Below are 17,377 nucleotides of genomic sequence, written 5' to 3'. Positions count from 1 at the left end.
GGTGCTATTTCTGATAATCCAACAAGACAGGATAGGGGACAGTCTTGAACCTCAAATGTAAATGAGGCAATGTGTCCCTGAATGGCACCCAAAAGCAACAGGGAAATCAGCATCTCACGTAAAAATAAATCCTCTGTTAGAAGTAAAATATAAATCCTGAAGGTTTATTAAATAATTCAAAAAGCAATTTGGAAGGCAAAAACAATAACTAGTCAAAATGCATGTCAAATTAATTCAGGGAATTCTCTACCGCTCAGTTAAATGCAGCAAGAGAAAGAAGCCAAGTCAAAAATCTTCTAAGGCCGAAGTGTGAGACCAACCAACAAGGGTTCGGTCTCCAAAGCCAGGGAGTCAGAAGACCAGCCCACCTCCAAGATGGTCCAAGTGCAAAGGTGGCTATGCCAGAGATTCCCACATCCCAAAAAAATGCCAAAGCAAAGGGGTATATTGATACACATGTACAAGAACTGTACTTTGATTGGTGCTCACATGGTACGATCACTTTGCCACCAACAGTGAAGTATTCGGTCTGGGAACAAATGTACCTGAGCAATAACTATGTAAATAAATGAATACAGTCCAAACAAAGTATAACACCAAAAGCTGATGTTTGTGCGATTAAGTCATTCAAACGTGATGTTTATTTCAAAATGTCTTCCGTAGTTCATCAGTTTCTTGTAGTACAAATGAATAGATGTACTTCGGATACAAAAGGCAGCCGACACGTGTTTCGTCTTAGAGACTATTTCGTGTCTGAGCAACTGAAAACATTTTGTGACCCTGTATCCAGTCGCGGCTCGTGGCAAGCAGAAGGGGCAGAGTGGCGCGTGGGGGGAATAAATGAAAATAATTTTTAAAAAACCCACTTACCTCCTCCGTTGCGCCACGCGTTCTCTTCTGACCCTCGTAGCTCCGGGCTGCAGGCACAGCCTCCCACCCTCCCCTGCAGCCAACCCGAGATGGCCGGCCAAACACACATGCGCTCTGAGCCTCCCCCTCACTGCTCGTCACCCCCGTGGCCCTGCCCCTTTTACCGAAAGATGATAACAAACACAGTTTATTATCATTCTTTGGTAAAAGGTTAGCAGCTGCCGCTACTGGCGGGGGGGGCGACGCTTAATGGAGATCCTGCCTGTATCTGCTCCTAAGATTCCTGATTGGAAAACCTGTATATGCGAAGTAACCTGTTTATGTAAAGATCCTTTTAGGAGGATGTACGAAGAGCCAAACTAAGTCAAGGATATATAGTTTGTAGAAACATAGTGCCAGGTCCATGGTAATCCGGGCAGGTGGAGTCCTCGTGCGTCAAACTTTTGAAAAATAAAAAGAAAGGTATTATTTTGATTGGCAGATCTACAATAGAATTCAGTAGAAATCTCACAGTCAGCATAGGGTGAGCAAATGTAGCAATGATTTGACAAGTCACAATAGAAAATGATAAGTTATCTAATCTCACCATCTCTAGTCCCCAGCTGGACATTAATGTGCCCTACTCCTACCTAGTATCATCAGAGGAGGCAGTACACATCTAGTTACACAAACAATGCAGGTCTTGTAAACAAGAATACAGGCAGCAAGAACCTTGAAGTTTGCAAATGTCTTCCCCCGTGGGTCTCCTTGGAGAACTGCAGCAGCCGGTCAGTGCAGGGCACCAGAGCACATTCTGGTTATGTGTAGGGCCAGAGTGAGAGATGTAACACACAGCATGGCTGCCTGAGATGCAACTCGGCCCTAGTGTAGCCAAGCTCAAGAAAATACAGTTCGGTTGAATGTAAGATTCTTTGTTTTAAAGCAGAAATGTTCATAGTTTTGAAGCACTCTTTTTATTAAATCAAAATCAACTTTTACAATTGGGTAGTCGAAGAAAGAATTGTGAAGTTCTCTTAAACACCACAAGAGGCAGTGGCGTACAGAGATGGTGGTGGTAACTTTCAGTCCGGCCTCTTCCTATGTCTGCTCTCTGCTGATGTTTGGCTGTCACTGCCTGCTCTCTTGAGTCTTGGCCTCTCCTCTGCTGATGCTTGGCTGTCACTGCCTGCTCTCTTGAGTCTTGGCCTCTCCTCTGCTGATGTCTGGCTGTCACCACCTGCTCTCTTGAGTCTTGGCCTCTCCTCTGCTGATGCTTGGCTGTCACTGCTTGCTCTCTTGAGTCTTGGCCTCTCCTCTGCTGATGCTTGGCTGTCACCACCTGCTCTCTTGAGTCTTGGTCCTCTCCTCTGCTGATGCCTGGCTGTCACCACCTGCTCTCTTGAGTCTTGGCCTCTCCTCTGCTGATGCTTGGCTGTCACTGCCTGCTCTCTTGAGTCTTGGTCCTCTCCTCTGCTGATGCCTGGCTGTCACCACCTGGTCTCTTCAGTCTAGGCGCTCTCCACTGCTGATGCCTGGCTGTCACTGCCTGCTCTCTTAAGTCTGGCCTCTCCTCTGCTGATGCCTGGCTGTCACCGCCTGGTCTCTTCAGTCTAGGCGCTCTCCTCTGCTGATGCTTGGCTGTCACTGACTGGTCTCCGAGTCTTGGCCTCTCCTCTGCGGATGCCTGGCTGTCACTGCCTGCTCTCTTGAGTCTTGGCCTCTCCTCTGCTGATGTCTGGCTGTCACCACCTGCTCTCTTGAGTCTTGGCCTCTCCTCTGCTGATGTCTGGCTGTCACTGACTGCCCTCTTGAGTCTTGACCTCTCTGCTGATGCCTGGCTGTCACTGCCTGGTCTCTTCAGTCTTGGCCCTCTCCTCTGCTGATGCTTGGCTGTCACTGCCTGGTCTCTTCAGTCTTGGCCCTCTCCTCTGCTGATGCCTGGCTGTCACTGCCTGCTCTCTTCAGTCTAGGCGCTCTCCTCTGCTGATGCCTGGCTGTCACTGCTTGCTCTCTTGAGTCTTGGCCCTCTCCTCTGCTGATGTTTGGCTGTCACTGCCTGGTCTCCGAGTCTTGGCCTCTCCTCTGCTGATGTTTGGCTGTCATTGCCTGCTCTCTTGAGTCTTGGCCTCTCCTCTGCTGATGCCTGGCTGTCACTATCTGGTCTCTTCAGTCTAGGCGCTCTCCTCTGCTGATGTTTGGCTGTCACTGCCTGGTCTCTGAGTCTTGGCCTCTTCTCAGCTGATGCCTGGCTGTCACTGCCTGGTCTCTTCAGTCTTGGCCTCACGTCTGCTGATGCCTGGCTGTCACTACCTAGTCTCTTGAGTCTTGGTCCTCTCCTCAGCTGATGCCTGGCTGTCACTGCCTGCTCTCTTGAGTCTTGGCGCTCTCCTCTGCTGATGCCTGGCTGTCACTGCCTGCTCTCTCCAGCCTTGGCCCTTTCCTCTGCTGATGCTTGGCTGTCACTGCCAGGTCTCTTGAGTTTTGGCGCTCTCTTCTGCGGATGCCTGGCTGTCACCGCCTGGTCTCTGAGTCTTGGCATCTTCTCTGCTGATGCCTGGCCGTCACTGCCTGCTCTCTTCAGTCTTGGCCCTCTCCTCTGCTGATGCTTGGCTGTCACTGCCTGGTCTCTTGAGTCTTGGCGCTCTCTTCTGCGGATGCCTGGCTGTCACTGACTGGTCTCTGAGTCTTGGCCCTCTCCTCTGCTGATGCTTGGCTGTCACTGCCTGCTCTCTTCAGTCTTGGCCCTCTCCTCTGCTGATGCTTGGCTGTCACTGCCTGGTCTCTTGAATCTTGGTGCTCTCTCCTGCGGATGCCTGGCTGTCACTGCCTGCTCTCTTCAGTCTTGGCCTCTCTCCTGCTGATGCCTGGCTGTCACTGCCTGCTCTCTTAAGTCTAGGCGCTCTCCTCTGCTGATGCTTGGCTGTCACTGCCTGGTCTCTTCAGTCTTGGCCCTCTCCTCTGCTGATGCCTGGCTGTCACTGCCTGCTCTCTTGAGTCTTGGCCTCCCCTCTGCTGATGCCTGGCTGTCACTGCCTGCTCTCTTGAGTCTGGCCTCTCCTCTGCTGATGCTTGGCTGTCACTGCCTGGTCTCTTCAGTCTTGGCCCTCTCCTCTGCTGATGCCTGGCTGTCACCGCCTGCTCTCTTGAGTCTTGGCCTCGCCTCTGCTGATGCCTGGCTGTCACTGCCTGGTCTCTTCAGTCTAGGCGCTCTCCTCTGCTGATGCCTGGCTGTCACTGCTTGCTCTCTTGAGTCTTGACCCTCTCCTCTGCTGATGTTTGGCTGTCACTGCCTGGTCTCCGAGTCTTGGCCTCTCCTCTGCTGATGTTTGGCTGTCACTGCCTGCTCTCTTGAGTCTTGCCCTCTCCTCTGCTGATGCCTGGCTGTCACTATCTGGTCTCTTCAGTCTAGGCGCTCTCCTCTGCTGATGCCTGGATGTCACTGCCTGGTCTCTTCAGTCTTGGCCTCACGTCTGCTGATGCCTGGCTGTCACTACCTGGTCTCCTGAGTCTTGGTCCTCTCCTCAGCTGATGCCTGGCTGTCACTGCCTGCTCTCTCGAGTCTTGGCACTCTCCTCTGCTGATGCCTGGCTGTCACTGCCTGCTCTCTCGAGTCTTGGCCCTTTCCTCTGCTGATGCTTGGCTGTCACTGCCTGGTCTCTTGAGTCTTGGCGCTCTCTTCTGCGGATGCCTGGCTGTCACTGACTGGTCTCTGAGTCTTGGCCCTCTCCTCTGCTGATGCCTGGCTGCCACTGCCTGCTCTCTTGACCCTGCCCTCCACTGATGTCTATTGTGTCTAGTTGACATCCAAGGGTTTCTGTCTCTCTTCATGCCTGGCAGTCGCTGTCTGGTCTCTGGATCCTGTTGTCTAGTGACGCCCAGCTGACCCTCAGTGTTACCTGTCTCTTCCTGGTCTCTTGATCCTGTTCTCTAGTTGTGTGTGACACCCAGGGGTGTCTGTCTCTACTCCCACCTGGCAGTCACTGTCTGGTCTCTTGATCCTGTTCTCTAGGGATGTCTAGCTGACACCCAGTGTTAGCTGTCTCTCCCGCTGCCTGTCTCTGCTCTGAGTCCCTCTCTGTCCCCAGGAGCTCTCTTGGTTACTGTTTAACCAGCCCCGGCCGTGCCTCCCTCCTCCGCCCACCTGTGTACCTCTCTCAGGCCCCGCCCTCACCTCGGAGGGAGGAAGTGAGGGCGCCGAGGAGAGAGAGGGTGAGAGAGGGACACCCACAGAGCCCGGGACCGAGAGAGCCCGGGAACCAGCGAGGAGACACCCCGAGGGACCCCGGGAGTAGGTGAGTAGTGCCAGGACCCGAGAGACAGGGGCCCCCTCAGGGTCTCGACCACCCTCGATAGAGGGATAGCTGAGGGCGCCCAGAAACCTGTCCCCGCAGGTGGAGCGGGAGGGGCCGGGGCAGGCAGAGTGTACCAGGAAGAAGAGACAGCCAGGCAGTGGGTGGCAGGGACAGGAAGAGCGCACCTGTAAGAAGAGACAGTTAAGCAGGGAGATGCAGGGTGCACCTGTGAGAAGAGACAGCCAGGGAGGCGAGTGCACCTGTAAGAAGAGACAGCCAGGCAGGGACAGGCAGAGCGCACCTGTAAGAAGAGACCGCCAGGCAGGGAGAGGCAGAGTGCACCTGTAAGAAGAGACCGCCAGGCAGGGAGATGCAGGGTGCACCCAGGCAGGGAGAGGCAGAGTGCACCTGTAAGAAGAGACAGCCAGGCAGGGACAGGCAGAGCGCACCTGTAAGAAGAGACCGCCAGGCAGGGAGAGGCAGAGTGCACCTGTAAGAAGAGACCGCCAGGCAGGGAGATGCAGGGTGCACCCAGGCAGGGAGAGGCAGAGTGCACCTGTAAGAAGAGACAGCCAGGCAGGGACAGGCAGAGCGCACCTGTAAGAAGAGACCGCCAGGCAGGGAGAGGCAGAGTGCACCTGTAAGAAGAGACCGCCAGGCAGGGAGATGCAGGGTGCACCCAGGCAGGGAGAGGCAGAGTGCACCTGTAAGAAGAGACCGCCAGGCAGGGAGAGGCAGGGACAGGCAGAGCGCACCTGTAAGAAGAGACCGCCAGGCAGGGACAAGCAGAGCGCACCTGTAAGAAGAGACAGCCGGAGACAGTAAGACACTGGAAAGGAAGGATAGACCTGTGAGTAGGGTTGCCACTTTTTCTGGGCAAGAATTGCCCTAAGTTCGTGTTCTAACATTCCGCAGAGGCCCGGCCATGACGCTCCAGTGGAACTTTACATGGAATTGTCTGATTTCATCTTTAACCTGACTTCACGTCTTTGCTCACTTTGATGATCAGTCGGGGGTCAGTAGGGCTCGGGTGAAGCACATCATGAGATGTGTTCTTCTCACATTTACTGTTTAAAGTCTGCACTGGCCAGGGGGGTCAGAATAACAGCTTTAGGTGACGCCTCATCTCTGTGCCCCAGAGATATTACAATACTAGCGGTGCTGGGACAGAAAGGCAGTGACACCCCCATGGGAGAAGGAGGGAGACAGGGACACTCAGTGCCAGGGCGGGAGTCACCACAGCACTCTTTGTGCCGGGCCGCTGCAGATAATGCGCTAAAGTGACGTCACACGGAGCACGACCTGGTACCCTGATCTCAAGTCATAGTGCCTGTGTGACGCGGTGCATGAAGTGCCAGGAAGATATTGCCATTACATAAAGTGCTAACATAATAAACTGATGCAATAAAAGGGTAACAATGTGCAGAGATACAGTGCCAGAAAGATATCACCCTGTAATAATACAGTGCCAGGAAGATATCACCTTCAAATAAAGTGCTAGGACAATGAACTGCACCGTACAGTGCTAGAGTAATATTGTGCTTAGATACAGTGCCAGGAAGATACCCACTTAAACAAAGGGCTGAGATAATAAACTCCACAGTTTAGTGCCAGGGCGACACAACCCCAAGAAGCCAAAGCAAGAAAGCGTTGTGCCAAGGCACAGTGTTAGGACAACACAGTCCTCTGATACAGTGCCAGGATGACAGGCACTTCTGATACAGCGCAACTGTGGCACAACCCTATGATGTAGTGCCAAGAAAGCATCATTCCACAGACACACTGCCAGGATAGCGCACTCCTCTGATACACCACTGAGATAGCATGATGCTTACATACAGTGCCAGAATGGCCGAGTGTCCTGATACAGAACCAGGGTTACATTGCCTATGGCTAAAGTGCCAGGAAAGCACAATCCTTTGATTCGGTGCCAGTATCATATTGTCCCTAGAGGCAGTGCCAGGGTTGGGTTGCATTACTCATCAATAAAGTATCAGTTAAACAGATTCCTTTGCTACAGTGCCAGGATTGTATAACCTATAGAGAAAGTGCCAGGATAGCACACACCTTGGATGCAGTGCCAGGATTGCATTATCCGTAGATAAAGTGCCAGGATAGCACACTCCTTGGATGCAGTGCCAGGATTGCATTATCCGTAGATAAAGTGCCAGGATAGCACTCTCCTCTGTTACAGTGCTGGGATACCATGATCCTTTTAAACAGGGCCAGGATTATATTGTGCTCAGATTCAGTGCCCGGGTTGTTTGGCCCATAGAGAAAGTGCCAGGTTAGCATACGCTGCTCACCGAAAAGCGCTTGACACCTCGTCAGGGGTAGTAAGCAGAATATAAATACAATTACAATTACTCCTTTGATGCAGTGCCAGGATGGCATTACCCATTGATAAATACCAGGATAGTACACTCTTCTGTTATAGTGTTGGGATAACATGATGCTGACATACAGTGCCAGGGCTGTACCACCCATAGACAAAGTGCCAAGATGACCCACTCCTCTGATACACTGCCAGGACAAAATCTGCCACAGATACAATTACAGGGTGAACTTATGAATGAACACATCGCCAAGATAACACAATACTAAGACAAAGCGCTAGGATAGCCTCATCTCCACATACAGTGCCAGGCTGCCATACCTCTCATATATAGTATTGAGATAATCTTAAATACGGTGTAAGTATGGTGTTGCCCACAGTTACAGTGCCAGAATCATATTATTCACAAGCATTATGCAAGGATAACACAATCCTTTGATACAGCGCCTCGACAACTTCAACTCCTGACACAATTGTTGAATGAAATGAACAATGCTTAAGCGAAATCGCACTTGTACAGTGCACTACTCACCCGTTAGGGTCTCAAGGCGCTGTACGCATACCTCTGTGGAACCCCTCCTGGCTTTTCCCTGTGAGGCGCCCACTCCTGGGAAACCCCCAGGGTGAAGCCAGGCATCCAAGCACTGTCAGGGCCTTTGTGGAGATTAAGCAAGCTATTGCCCAGAGTGGGACCCATTAATTAGTTTAGGCACTGAGGCGAGAATTATCTGGTCCAAGGGAATTGAGCCCAAGACCTGCCGAGGCGAGAATTGAACCCTGGTCCTGGGCCAGATCTCTGCATCAGGGTCTGCCGCTCTAACCATTGTGCCACACAAGAGGCGCTTTGCAACACTAACACACTCTTCTGTTACAGTGCCAGGATAACATGGTCCTTACATTAAAGGCCGTATTATATTTTCCCCAGATATTGTGTCAGGGTTGGCACTGCCAGTATGATATTGGCTCCAGACATAGTGCCAGGATCATTTTATTCATAAGTCCATGCAAGGATAACATAGTCCTTTGATAGAGCGCCTCGATAACATCAGCTTCAGATACCACCGCAGAATGAAATTAATAACAGGCACATCGCCGGGATAGCACAGTCTCTGATACAGTACCAGGATACCATCATTCCCCTGTGCTAGTGCCAGGATATCAGTCTCCTCTGATAGAGGGACAGGTGACATCATTCCCCATTGTCAGTGCCAGATATCAGTCTTCTCTGATAAAGTGACAAGTAACATTATTCCCCAGAGGCAATGCCAGGATGTCAGTTTCCTCTGATACAGGACCAGGATACCATCATTTCCTAGCATCAGTGCCAGGATATCAGTCTCCTCATACAATGACAAGTGATATAATTCCCCATTGTCAATGACAGGATATCAGTCTCCTCTGATAAAGTGACAGGTAAAATCATTCCACAGAGGCAATTCCATGATGTCAGTTTCCTGTGATACAGTACCAGGATACCACCATTCCCCAGCATCAGTGCCAGGATATCAGTCTCCTCTCAAACAATGACAAGTGACATAATTCCCCATTGTCAGTGCCAGGGTATCAGTCTCCTCTGATACAGTGCAAGGATATCAGTGTCCTATGATACAGTGACATGTAGCTTCATTCCACTGTGTCAGTGCCAGGATTTCGGTTTCCTCTCATAGTGGCAGGTAACACCATTCCCCAGTGCCAGGATGTCAGTCTCCTCTCACACAGTGATAGCTAACATCATCCTCCAGAGTCAGTGCCGGGTTATCAGTGTCCTCTGATACAGTGACAGGTAACTTCATTCCACTGTGTCAGTGCCAGGATGTCAGTCTCCTCTCATACAGTGACACCTAACATCATTCCCCAGTGTCAGTCCCAGGATGTTAATCTCGTCTGATACAGTCACGGGTTAGTTATTAGTTATTCCCCAGTGTCAGTGCCAGGGTATACGTCTCCACTGATACAATGACAGGTGACATCATTCCCCATTGTCAGTGCCAGGATATCAGTCTCCTCTGATAAAGTGACAGGTAACATCATTCCCCAGAGGCAATGCCAGGATGTCAGTTTCCTCTGATACAGTACCAGGATACCATCATTCCCCAGCGTCAGTGCCAGGATATCAGTCTCCTTTCATACAATGACAAGTGACATAGTTCCCCATTGTCAGTGCCAGGATATCAGTCTCCTCTGATACAGTGCCAGGATATGAGTGTCCTCTGATACAGTGACAGGTGGCTTCATTCCACTGTGTCATTGCCAGGATATCGGTTTCCTCTCGTACAGTGACAGGTAACATCATTCCCCAGTGCCAGGATGTCAGTCTCCTCTCATACAGTGACAGCTAACATCATTCCCCTGTGTCAGTGCCAGGATGTCAGTCTCGTCAGATACAGTCACGGGTAACTTCTTTCCCCAGTGTCACTGCCAGGGTATACGTCTCCTCTGATACAGTGCCAGGATAACGCCATCCACCAGATAGAGTGCCAGGGTGCCACAGTCCTATGATACAGTGCCAGGAATACATTTCCTCTAGATAAAGTTGCAGGATAAAAGTTCCAATAGGCTCAGGATACCATGGCCTTTCCATACACATTTAGTGCCAGGATGGCGCTGCCCTATATCCAGTGCGGGATAATGTTGTCCATAGGTACAGTGCCAGGATAGTGCGAACCTTACAATCAGTGCGATAATAAACAACATCCATAGACACAGTACCAAGATGACCTTGTCTTAGACACCGTGCAAGGGTTATGTGACCCACAGACACAGTGCCAGCATATCACACTTCTCTAATACAGTGCCAACATTACACCCCAGATGCAGATGCAGGATAGCACAATGTTCTGAAACAGTGCCAGGATCACATGCATCTTACATACAGTTCCAGGATAACACAATCCTGTATTCAGTGTCAGGATCACTTTGCCCTTACATGCAGTATCAGGATAACACATTTCCACATTCAGTGCCAGGATCACATGACACGTACATACAGTGCCAGGGTAACACAATCACGCATTCAGTGCCAGGATCACATGAGCGTTGCATCCAGTGCTAGGATCACATGACGCTTACACACAGTGGCAGCATAGCAATGCTGCATTCAGTGCCAGGATCACAAGACGCTTCCATACAGTGACAGGGTCACATGACGCTTACATACAGTGACAGGGTCACATGACGCTTACATACAGTGACAGGGTCACATGACGCTTACATACAGTGACAGGGTCACATGACGCTTACATACAGTGCCAGGGTAACACGGTCCCACATTTTAGTGCCAGGATCACATGACACTTGCATCCAGTGCCAGCATCACATGACGCTCACATACAGTGCCAGGATCACAAAACGGCGCAGTCAGTGCCGGGCAGTGCTTTAAATGGTCCGGTACTGTCCAGTACTGAGTACCGGCACTTTTTTATTTTGAGAGGGAGAGTACCGGCACATCTCAAGAAAATACATTTAATTGCAGAGTACCGGCACTTCTCAGAAACAAGCAGGTACTCTGGCACAGAGTACCTGCACTTTAAGTTTTCCATTTCAAGCACTGGTGCAGGGACCACATGACACTTACATCCAGTGCCAGGGTAACACAACGGGACAGTCAGTGCCGGGACCATATAGCGCTTACATACAGTGCCAGGATCACACAACGGCGCAGACAGGGCCGGGATCACGTGACGTTCACATCCAGTGCCAGGGTAACACAACGGGACAGTCAGTGCCGGGACCATATAGCGCTTACATACAGTGCCAGGATCACACAACGGCGCAGACAGGGCCGGGATCACGTGACGCTCACATCCAGTGCCAGGGTAACACAACGGGACAGTCAGTGCCGGGACCATATAGCGCTTACATACAGTGCCAGGATCACACAACGGCGCAGACAGGGCCGGGATCACGTGACGCTCACATCCAGTGCCAGGGTAACACAACGGGACAGTCAGTGCCGGGACCATATAGCGCTTACATACAGTGCCAGGATCACACAACGGCGCAGACAGGGCCGGGATCACGTGACGCTCACATCCAGTGCCAGGGTAACACAACGGGACAGTCAGTGCCGGGACCATATAGCGCTTACATACAGTGCCAGGATCACACAAGGGCGCAGACAGGGCCGGGATCACGTGACGCTCACATTCAGTGCCAGGGTAACACAACGGGACAGTCAGTGCCGGGACCATATAGCGCTTACATACAGTACCAGGATCACACAAGGGCGCAGACAGGGCCGGGATCACGTGACGCTCACATTCAGTGCCAGGGTAACACAACGGGACAGTCAGTGCCGGGACCATAGAGCGCTTACATACAGTACCAGGATCACACAAGGGCGCAGACAGGGCCGGGATCACGTGACGCTTACATCCAGTGCCAGGGTAACACAACGGGACAGTCAGTGCCGGGACCATATAGCGCTTACATACAGTGCCAGGATCACACAAGGGCGCAGACAGGGCCAGGATCACGTGACGCTCACATCCAGTGCCAGGGTAACACAACGGGACAGTCAGTGCCGGGACCATATAGCGCTTACATACAGTGCCAGGATCACACAAGGGCGCAGACAGGGCCGGGATCACGTGACGCTTACATTCAGTGCCAGGGTAACCCAGTGGCGCAGTCAGTGCCGGGATCACATGTCCTTCACATACAGCCCCAGGGTGACCGCCTCCACGTACAGATACTGTATAAGAATAAACATGCACGAGGCCCTCGTCAAGGGCACTGCGCCCTGATCCGTGCCGGCCACGGTGGCTGCTGCGGCGCTGACGTTCATCCTGCCTGTCTCTTCATCGCGGGTCCCCTCCTCCTCAGTTTTGGGGGTGTCAGTGGTAGTCCGCGAGCGGTCCGTGCTCCCAATCCCGGGCATGTAAAGATGTCCCTGATACAAGGGAGCGCCCAGAAGATTAAAATTCCACCCACTTGAAATAGACCTCTCAGGGCGCGAGGCAAGCAAAGGAGCCCAACTCTCCCCTGGAACTCCCTGGTCTCTTCCATCCAAGCATCTATCCATTCATCCTTTCACTCTTCCATCCACCCGCTGATAGACAGCATTTCACCTTCACACTCTGTCATCTATTAATTCTTTTATCCATCATTCAATCGGACCCTAGTCCATCCATTCATCAACTCTGCCATCCATTCGACCACACAGTGCCATTCATCAGTCCGTCCATCCAGCCACCAAATGATTCTTCCATCCATTCATCCCCTCTGCCATCCATCCTTTCAACTGTCCAATCTTCCATTCATCTGTCCATCCATACCCTCTGCTATCTGTTGCCCTACTTTTCCATCCTTCCTTCCTCCCATCCATCCACCCTCTTATACCCACTCTGCCATACATCCACCCAGCCATCCACTCTGATATCCATCCATACTTCTATACCCTCTGCAATCCATTCATCCATCCACTTTGGCATAAATTCATCCAGCCACTCTCCCATCTATCCATCCACTCTACCATCTACCCTCTCGTCTGTCCACTCTGCCATATTTCCCTCCACTCTGCCATCCTTTCATCCATCCACTCATCCATCCTTCCATTCTGAAATCCATTCATCTATCAATCTTGCCATCCATCCATCATACATTCATCCTCTTTGGTCGCCACTCATCCACACGATCACGTATTTGTCCATCCACTCCGTCATCCGTTCGCTCACCTTTTCACCCACTCATCCATCCTTCACTTTACTCTGCCATCCTCTCACTTGTCCCCCCTCTACATTCACCCACTCACCCGTCCACCCATCTTTCTACTCTTCATCTTTTTACCTGTCCATCCGTATGCATTCACTCCACCTTTCACCCACTCATTAATCCATCTGGTTATTCATCCACTGAGTCAACCATCCATCCTTGCACCCTTCCTTCCGTTCAGTATTCATTCTGTCCTTCCTTGCCCCTGTTTGCTCTGCTACTGGTGCTGTGCTCCTCTCTAGAGCAGTTCTCAGGGTCTGTATCTCCAGTTGCAGCCAGAAGGAGCCCATCAGGGCGGAAGGGCCTGGCTGGAGAGGTCTGTGCCCCTGAAGGTGCAGCTGATGTATGATGGCTCCCTCTAGCGGTGTGGGCATACATCTGATGTGAGATGGCGTTTGTTTGGCATATGTAGTCTCACCAGATGTACAACAGCACTATCTTAGCGGAAGAATAAGTTTATGGCGTATGAGGGCAGTACTTTCGCACAGTGAGGGCGCAGCTGGCATAAGCTGGCATTACCCAGACATATGAAGATGCACCATATCAAGGCATTTCCTGAGCATATAAGGATGTACCTCGCATCTGATGCTATTTCAGGGAATGTGAGAATGCACCTGGCATATAATGGCATCACCAGGACATACCTAGATGCAGCTGGCATATTAAGGCATTACCTAGGCTTATGATGATGCTCATGGCACATGCTGGCATCACCTGGATATATGAAGATGCACGTGTCATTACAGGGGCATATGAGGATGTACCTAGCATATGGTGGTATTGACTAGGCTTATGAAATACACCTGGCATATGATGGCATTATCTGGGCATAAGATGCCATTTTCCTTGTCTTACGAGGATGCACCGGGCATATGATGGTATTACCTGGTCATATGAAAATGCACATGGCATATGATGGCATTACTGGGTCATATGAAGATGCACCTAACATACAATAGCATTACCTGGTCATACGAGGATGCACCTGGCATATGATGGCATCCCCTGGGCACACATGGATGCAGCTGGCATATGATGGCATTACCTGGTCATACGAGGATGCACCTGGTATATGATGGCATCACCTGGTGGTATGAGAATGCACCTGGTATATAATGGCATCCCCTGGGCACACCTGGATGCAGCTGGCATATGATGGCATTACCTGGTCATACGAGGATGCACCTGGTATATGATGGCATCACCTGGTGGTATGAGAATGCACCTGGTATATAATGGCATCCCCTGGGCACACCTGGATGCAGCTGGCATATGATGGCATTAACTGCTCATACGAGGATGCACCTGGCATATGATGGCATCCCCTGGGCACACCTGGATGCAGCTGCATATGATGGCATTACCTGCTCATACGAGGATGCACCTGGCATATGATGGCATCCCCTGGGCACACCTGGATGCAGCTGGCATATGATGGCATTACCTGCTCATACGAGGATGCACCTGGCATATGATGGCATCCCCTGGGCACACGTGGATGCAGCTGGCATATGATGGCATTACCTGCTCATACGAGGATGCACCTGGCATATTATGGCATCCCCTGGGCACACCTGGATGCAGCTGGCATATGATGGCATTATCTGGTCATACGAGGATGCACCTGGCATATGATGGCATCCCCTGGGCACATCTGGCTGCAGCTGGCATATGATGGCATTACCTGCTCATACGAGGATGCACCTGGCATATGATGGCATCCCCTGGGCACACCTGGATGCAGCTGGCATATGATGGCATTATCTGGTCATACGAGGATGCACCTGGCATATGATGGCATCCCCTGGGCACATCTGGATGCAGCTGGCATATGATGGCATTACCTGGTCATATGAAGATGCACCTGGTAGATAATGACATCACGCGGGCACACCTGGATGCAGTTGCATATGATGACATCGCCTCGGCATATGCTGATGCTCGTGGCACATCATGGCATCACCTGGGCATATGAAGATGCACCTGATGTATGACTACAGTACTAAGGCATATGACGACGCACCACATAAGGGCAGCACCGGGTGGCACAAGAATTCATTCCATGAGGAGTTCTTGTTTTGCAGGGCTTTCGTCCTGCATTCCATGCTTTTTCCTGTCTGGGGCAGGTGGGCGTGGAAACAGCTAAATAATCATATTTGGGCATTTACTTACTATGCTCGGAAAAAAGGAATTCTGCCCATCCCTGAATGTGATAGAAAAATAATATAAAATTTCAGCTCCTCTTGATTGTCTGCACAGGATCTTAATTCTGTTTCACAACTCATTTTCGAAAAGAGTGCTGATGGGAGCGAGAATAGATGCATGGTTGATTTGTTTTTGTTTCACTAATTCTGCGTCCAGGAGAAAAGTTTAGCATAGCGAAGGCAATAATGTTAGGAGGTGTGAGTCTGAGGTTTCCCAACAAGATCCATAGTGCACCCACCTAAAAAGGGCCGATAGTCAAACTAAAAAAAGAAGCCCCTAAGTGGCCTCCTCCCAGTGCTCCATTTAAGCTATTTCATGAAACGACACACATGATAAGGTGAGCATGTCCATCCGAGTGATTTGAGCTGCAGTCACTGCTTAATTTGAGCCGGTGGTTTCCTGTGCGCAGCACCAGCACTTTATTTTCAACACTGGCACTTATGACTGTCTGCCACATGGTGGTGCTGTTTGTCTAGTTTAGAGGCACGCAAAACAACAGTTGTTTTTTAACTCCATATACATTAAAAATTACTAATACCTGCTGCCAAAGCCATTCATATAGCTTTGGGGGCCAGGAATACGCAGAATTGTCACACGTGTCGGATTTTGATGCTTAGTAGCTGTGTTGATATTGTAATTGGCAGCGCTGGCCGCAGCAAAATGTGGAAAGTGGAAACCGCCTCCTGACAAGGGCCCGGGAACTTTCTGTTTTTACATAAATTAAGCACTGACTACAATCTTCCATACCTAGCGAAGAAGAGCCTGTCCCTCTGCCTCATCTGAACTAAGGTTCTCTATGCATTGAAAAATGACCCTCAAACGCTCCCTCTGAACCTCTTCATAATATTAGGTAAAACAATTTTACGAACTCTATACCTCGCCGCATCCATCTGACCTACAGCACCCATAGAAGCATATTCTAGGACCATGATCATCCCAGCTTGCACTCAGATACCGATAAACCCCTCATCCCAAGACAAGAAGCCCAAATATCCTGTGTTCTTTCCTGAAACACTGACCCTTAAACTGGAAACCAAACCCAGATATAGAGCAAGTCAGCCGTGTAATGTGACTCCGGAGATGGACCTCCTCGGCTGGGATCAAGACAGGTCACTCTGGCTTTTGAATCTTCTTGGGATGAGTAAGTTTGCACTCTGTTCTCAGGTCTCTGCACTGGAAGTCCTTTCCATAGCTAAGTTAGTAGTATTCTTCTCAAGAACTCTTCCCTTCCTCTACTCAAGGCAGGGACACTGCTATTTATAGAAAATAATTCCATGATTCTACAGGAGACTTCAAAGGGGAACAACCGGAGAAAAGCATCCTGGGAAACAGGATATATGGGTAAATAAGATGCAACTTCATTGTACACTCTCTGGAAAACACTCTTACTGGCTAGAGAGATGCTGATGTGGCCAAACAGAACTCATGATATGTCCCGTCCAAAGTAGTAGTTTTTGAGCAGCTTTCAGAAATTCCGGTGTTTGTAGTACAGAGTATTCGAGAGTTGGGCCCATGTATTGGAAACAACTGGTGACTTTGGTATTAAGCCAGATGGGTAGCATAAGCAAAGGACTGGCTCCCTTAAGCCCTTTTTCGGTCGAGCATGCAAGCGCTCTGGCCTGTTGTAAACTATCTGTGGGCCTTTAACCACGCCCACCGTATGCCCATCACTATCACTTGTTCGTGGGCTTGCCTTTCAAAAATCCCTTGTTATAATTGTTAAATGCTTTATGTTTGTCCTTCCTTGGGGCAGTTTTGTTACAGCCTCAGCCATCGACCCTGTTACATGGATAATTGCAGTTGCCTGTATGTTTGACTGCGAGCGAACTTCTTTTTCTTTTTGTGTCTCTCCTTCGCGCTCATGTTCGTGGCGGCCGTGGCACGGTGAATCGGCTCCCTTATGTCAACTGTTTTACTTTTCATTTTCAATTTATGTGGCAAGAAAAGTCCAATTAGGAATTTACAACGCAAATAGCTCTAACTC

General features: G+C 50.4%; 1 protein-coding gene across 1 annotated transcript in view; it reads left to right on the top strand.

The window, feature by feature from the left end:
• The first annotated feature begins 5,075 nt into the window (after nt 1-5,075).
• The window catches only part of C4_1H1orf210 (chromosome 4_1 C1orf210 homolog), a 157,127-nt gene continuing 144,825 nt past the window's right edge, over nt 5,076-17,377 (top strand). The window contains exon 1 of the mRNA XM_069227790.1: nt 5,076-5,141. The gene's annotated coding sequence lies outside the window, so the exon portion shown is untranslated. The remainder of the gene's footprint in view (nt 5,142-17,377) is intronic.

This window comes from Pleurodeles waltl, chromosome 4_1 (genome assembly GCF_031143425.1).
Source record: "Pleurodeles waltl isolate 20211129_DDA chromosome 4_1, aPleWal1.hap1.20221129, whole genome shotgun sequence".
In the NCBI taxonomy this organism is placed as follows: Eukaryota; Metazoa; Chordata; class Amphibia; order Caudata; family Salamandridae; genus Pleurodeles; species Pleurodeles waltl.
Note: the sequence above shows the minus strand (reverse complement) of the source record. Positions and strands in the feature narration are given on the sequence as shown.